At 40.0% G+C, this 6,245-nt stretch overlaps 1 pseudogene; it reads right to left on the bottom strand.

Annotated features, from left to right (window-relative positions):
- Nucleotides 1-1,193: 1,193 nt before the first annotated feature.
- Nucleotides 1,194-5,099, bottom strand: LOC139832671 (uncharacterized; annotated as a pseudogene).
- Between the last annotated feature and the right edge of the window lie 1,146 nt (nt 5,100-6,245).

The raw sequence follows: 6,245 nt of genomic DNA, 5'->3' as shown, positions 1-6,245 counted from the left end.
ATCAAGATCATCTATTTGTAATGCTACATGTTGTGTTTGTTGGGATCCGATGAATATGGAATACTATGTCAAGTTGATTATTGATCTATCATATGTGTTGTTTATGATCTTGCATGCTCTCCGTTGCTAGTAGAGGCTCTGACCAAGATGATACTTGTAACTCCAAGAGGGAGTATTTATGCTCGATAGTGGGTTCATGCCTCCATTGAATGCAGGAATGATGTGAGAAAGTTCTAAGGTTATAGATGTGTTGTTGCCACTAGGGATAAAACAACAATGCTTTGTCTAAGGATATTTGTATTGTTTACATTACGCACAATACTTAATGCAATTGTCTGTTGTTTGCAACTTAATACTGGAAGGGGTGCGGATGCTAACCCGAAGGTGGACTTTTTAGGCATAGATGCATGCTGGATAACGGTCTATGTTCTTTGTCGTAATGCCCGAAGTAAATCTCATAGTAGTCATCATGATATGTATGTGCATTGTTATGCCCTCTCTATTTGTCAATTACCCAACTGTAATTGTTCACCCAACATGCTATTTCTTATTGGAGAGACACCACTAGTGAACTGTGGACCCCGGTCCATTCTTTTACATCTGAATACAATCTACTGCAATCATTGTTCTATGCTGTTCTTTGCAAATAAACATCATTCTCCACACCATACGTTTAATCATTTGTTTACAACAAGCCGGTGAGATTGACAACCTTACTGTTACGTTGGGGCAAAGTATTTTGATTGTGTTGTGTAGGTTCCACGTTGGTACCGGAATCCCTGGTGTTGCGCCGCACTACACTCCTTCACCAACAACCTTCACGTGGCCTTTATCTCCTACTGGTTCAATAACCTTGATTTCTTACTGATGGAAACTTGCTGTTGTACGCATCACACCTTCCACTTGGGGTTCCCAACGAACGTGTGCTTCACGCGTCATCAGCGAACGCGCGGCATGAGCTTATGGAACTTGTCCTCGATGCGCTGCCAGCAGTGGCGAATCTAGGATATTACGCTAGGGTGGGGCAACTAGATAAAAAAATAATTCGATGCCACAAAAATAACGTACAATAATATGGGTATAAAATTTGCTATAAGAACAATAGGAATATATTTATAAGGTCTCACAAGCATCATAGAATTTGTATAAATATCTGAAATATTTGTACATAAATATTACATGAGTGCAATAATTTAAAAAAACTTCTTCTTCCTCTTCTCGGGATAACGCTTTTTCATAGCCATGAAAGTCTCAATTATATCATCATCTTTTACCTTGGAAAAAACATCTCGCTCAATGAATGTGACAAATCATCCAAAAGGCTATCACCCATCCGATTTCTCAACTTATGCTTCACTAAAATCATTGCAGAAAATGCCCTTTCAACACTTGCGGTCGCCACAGGTAGAAGCAATACTAATTTGAGAAGGGAGTAGACCACATCATGAACAATATGCCTATTTGTTTCAACAAGCTTAACAGAGAGATCAACAAGATTGTTTAAACCTTTGAAGTTCTCATCTTTTCTCATGTCATCAATGTAGTTAACAAGTTGTGTCTCAAGCCTTATCAAATCAACCTTTGAAATATCCGTGGGGTAAAACTCAAGTGGAGTCATTACCCTTCACATATCTTGGTTTGCCCATGGGCACTACCAGACCTAAAATTGAAGATCTAACACCTATGATCTACAAAGTAGACAAAAGATTGTCTGGTCTGTCTAATATGATGTCATACAGTGCCAGATTGGTTACTATCAAAGCTGTTATTGCTACTATGCCCAATCATGCTATGTGTGCCATGAAAGTCCATTATACCCATATTGATCATGTTGAGAAAGCATGCAGGATATTCCTATGGCAAGGCAAAGATATACATAAATCTGGTAAATGTCTTGTAAGTTGGAAGAAAGTTTGTATGCCCAAGATAGCTGGGGGACTTGGTGTTTTAGATTTGCGTCAGCAGAATAAGGCTTTACAAATGAAAAATTTATATAAGTTTTATAACAGACAAGATATTCCATGGGTCAATTTAATCTGGGCTGCTTATTATCAACATGGAAAGTTACCAGAGCATAATCATCAAAAAGGATCATTTTGGTGGAAAGATTGTACATCTCTGATCGCCACATTTAAGGATTTGACTACTTGCCAAATTGGGGCTGGACAGACAACATTTATGTGGCATGACAAGTGGCAGCAGTTGAATCTTAAGGAGAAATTTCCTCACTTGTTTTCATTTGCTAAGGATAAGTTGATATCGGTAAAGGATGCCAAGAATATAGCCATGGGCAATATATTTGATTTATTCAATATCCCACTGTCAAACATTGCATCTCAGCAATGCAATGAGCTTGGACAAATTATTATGTCAGTTAGCAACAATGTGAATTCTAATGATAAATGGACATTGAGACAGAATGAAAAGTCATATTCTACTAAGAAGGTATATAATGCTCTATCTAATCATCCTGTAGCACCACTCCCATTTAAATGGACATGGTCATCTGCTGCCCTGTCGAAGCAAAAGTTTTTCTTTTGGTTATTAATTCAGGACAGGCTAAATACCAAAGAGATGATGGAGAGGAAATCATTCTATGTGCAATGCAACAAATGTGTACTATGTGATGATCAATCAATTGAAACAATGGCACACCTTTTCTTCCATTGTGATTTTAGCAGAAACCTATGGTGGAAGATTGGTATGGAATGGAATGAGGATATGGATCATATCAATATGATGATAGATGGGGAACGGAGATCTAATAATATTTTCTTCAAGGAGGCTTTCATTTCAGGCTGATGGAGCATTTGGATCCATAGAAATAATATCATTTTTGATAATCACAGTAGAGATCTTTTAGCATGTTTTTTGCATTTTAAAGATAGCTTTGGTGTTATTAGACATAGAGTTAAACCTAGTCTAAAGGATGGTATGCAAGATTGGTTAGACCTTTTGTGAATTATGTAATAAGTACACTTTGTACATATGTGATTATATAAAATGAAAAATGACACAGTGGGGACCTTCCCCACTATATTTGTGTCAAAAAAAAAGCAAGTTTGCGTACCTTACGTGCGTCAAAAGAAGCAAATGAGTTGCTAGGATTCAAAGCCACCATACAGTGAAGCAACTCCATATTGATCTCATCAAATCGATTGTTGAGCTCTTGACTAATTTTATCAACAACACCAATGTATACTTCTCTTCTAAAATGATCATCATTTGTTTGCTGTGAAGAAAACCTTGCTGATCTCCCATAAGGCACGTACTTACCATCTGGAGAAGGAATTGGGATGCCATGTTCATTGCAAAATGAAGTCACTTGGTCATAGAATGAATTCCAACCATCAGACCTCATCTCTTGCAATCTTGTCTTTGCCATACCAACAAGTGAGATAGCATTAACAATATCTTGTTGTCTTCTTTGTAAACAATCAGATAAATCATTTGTGTATCCAAGAATGACAAGCATCAAATGAGCACTAAAAATAAAGTCAAATGACTCAAAGACTCCAAGCACAGCATGTATTTTTGGCCAATCACTCTTCTGCCCTTGATCTTCTCCTAGAATTATGAGCACACCCTGAATTGTGGCATACATAGCAATAATGTGCAGAATAGTTTTGTAATGAGAGCCCCAACGAGTCTCACCTGGCCGAGCTAACCCCATCTCTTGGTTTAATCCACTTCCAGTTTCTAGTTCGCCCACTTCAAGGGATTTCAAGAGATTCAATGCTCTAACATTCCGAAGCAAATCATGACGCTTACAAGATACTCCAACAATACTGATCAAGAGAGATACCTGAGCAAATAACCATGAGCAATCTGTATTGTCCTTAGCTACAGCAACTACAACCAATTGGAGCTGATGTGCAAAGCAATGAATATAATAAGCAGAAGGTGACTCTTTCATGATCAATGTTTTCAGCCCTTTGATCTCCCCTTTCATGTTACTAGGCCCATCATAACCTTGCCCACGGATTTGAGTGAGAGTCAAATGGTGATGACTAAGTAGATTATGAATTGCATCCTTAAGTGACAAAGATGTAGTATCATCAACATGAACAACCCCAAGAAAACGCTCATTTGGCCTTCCGACTTTATCAACATAACGCAGGCAAATTGGCTAGTTGTTCCTTATGTGATACATCACTACACTCATTAGCAAGAATTGCATAATTGTCATCTCCAAGTTCTTCAATGAATTGCCTCCTGGTGTGTATGGCACAACATTGAATAATTTCTTTTTGTATGTCAGGACAAGTCAAGCTACAATTACCAGGAGCATTTTTCAAAACCAATTTATTCACTTCTTCATTGTTTGCTGCAAGCCATTCAAGAAGTTCAAGGAAATTCCCTTTATTGCGAGAATCCTCCTTTTCATTATGCCCACGGAATGCCAATCCTTGACCGAGGAGAAACCTCAAGCACATAAGAGAATAAAGCAATCTGAGCTTATAAAGACGTAGTTCCTCATGGTTTACCTTCACAATGAGATCATCAACTGCCGCATTGGGATTTAAAAATAAGTTTTATCTCTCTTGAGCTTTATTATGCACACTTGTTACGCCACCTACATGTTTATCAAGTGCATCATCCCTATTCCAGTTTCTCCAACCACCATCAACAAATATCCCAGTACCCTTTCCCTTACTTTTCTTCTCTCTGAACAAGTAGCATACAAAGCAAAATGCTGCATCCTTCTTGATACTATACTCAAGCCAACTATACCTCTCAAACCAAAAAAATACTAAAATGTCGATCTTTACCTCCAATTTTACTAAATTCAAACTGATGTGCATATGGTCGGCATGGACCCTTGAGAATATATCCTCTCCGGACTGCATCTTGATCATTGACATTATAGCTTGCAATGGCCAACCTTTCCCCTGGATCATGTGGAAGACGATTGATGTCATACACCGGCTGTGGTGGTGGTGGCGGCGGCGATGGCGGTGGGGCGGATGCGGGGGCGATGTGGAGGCATCATCATGTCGAGCTGAAGTTTGCTCATCCGAAGTAGCAAGGGTAGAAGATGCCAGCTTCTTTGCTTCATGCTTCTTGAAAAGAGCAGCAATATCCCCGATCCTCTTCATGTTCAAATAATTCTACAATGCAAAATTATAAATCAATCTATCAGATTGCACGACTACAATGAATCCATTACTTTGATCATGAATTGATGTTCAAGTTTTGCGATGCAATAAGAATAAGATGATCAAATACTTGTGATTTGAGAGTTGTGTAACCACCCCCTTGCTAGTATGATTGCTAGCGTGAGGTTTCTCGAATTGAAGCTGATTTCAGGATCTAGAACAGAAAAGAGAGAGAAAGAGAGGCAGCGAGGAAACAGTGTTCCTTTTCCATTCATCAAGCTTGTCTGTTTTCAGATACAACTCCTGGCTAAGTAGCCACAACACACGCGACTAAACCCGACCCTTGCCCACTCCACACACAGCTGGCCCATGGCCCACTCACCAGATGTGTCACAGGTCCGAATTTCCTCTGTGACACAAGCCGTATGTCTACGGTGTGCCGTTGTGGTGTGTGACACTACCCCCCGGAGAAGTACTCACTTGTCCCCAAGTGAGGATCGATGGATGCTTGACCTTCAGCACGTCCCAGTCCTCACAAGTTGCTGCTTCCGCCGGCATGTTAGTCCATTTGATCAACACTTGCACCACAGGAGTGTTCCCTTTCTTCATCATTCGGCGATCCAGGATAGATTCTAGCTCAACATCCACAGTATCCAGCGCTGGTAGCTTGGGAAGTTCAGCAAAAATTGGAGTGAAATTTGGGTGATAGTCCTTGAGCTGGGAGACATGAAACACATTGTGTATCTGATTGTTTGCGGGCAGCTGATACGTCCAATTTGCATCACTATTTTGTATCATAATTTGCTGTTATTCATTGATATATTTCATATTTGGATACAATACTTATGTTATTTCATCTATTTTGCATGTTTCATCATTATTGGAGGATCAAGCACCGGAGCCAGATTCTGCTGGAAAAAGCACCATCAGAACGCAATATTTCGGAAGATCAACTGTGGAAGGAAATTATACCAAAAATCCTATTTTTCAAGATGACGAAGGAAGCCAGAAGGAGGAGTCAGCTGGACCCAGGGTGGGCCCACACCATAGGGCGGCGCGGCCCATGGCCTGGCCGTGCCACCATGTGGTGTGGGGGCCCCACAGCCCCTTTCGCCTCCTTTTCTTCGCGAAATCCTTCGTCCCGAA

The sequence above is a fragment of the Lolium perenne genome, chromosome 6 (genome assembly GCF_019359855.2).
Source record: "Lolium perenne isolate Kyuss_39 chromosome 6, Kyuss_2.0, whole genome shotgun sequence".
Lineage (NCBI taxonomy): Eukaryota > Viridiplantae > Streptophyta > Magnoliopsida > Poales > Poaceae > Lolium > Lolium perenne.
This window is presented reverse-complemented; position numbering and strand designations above follow the sequence as displayed.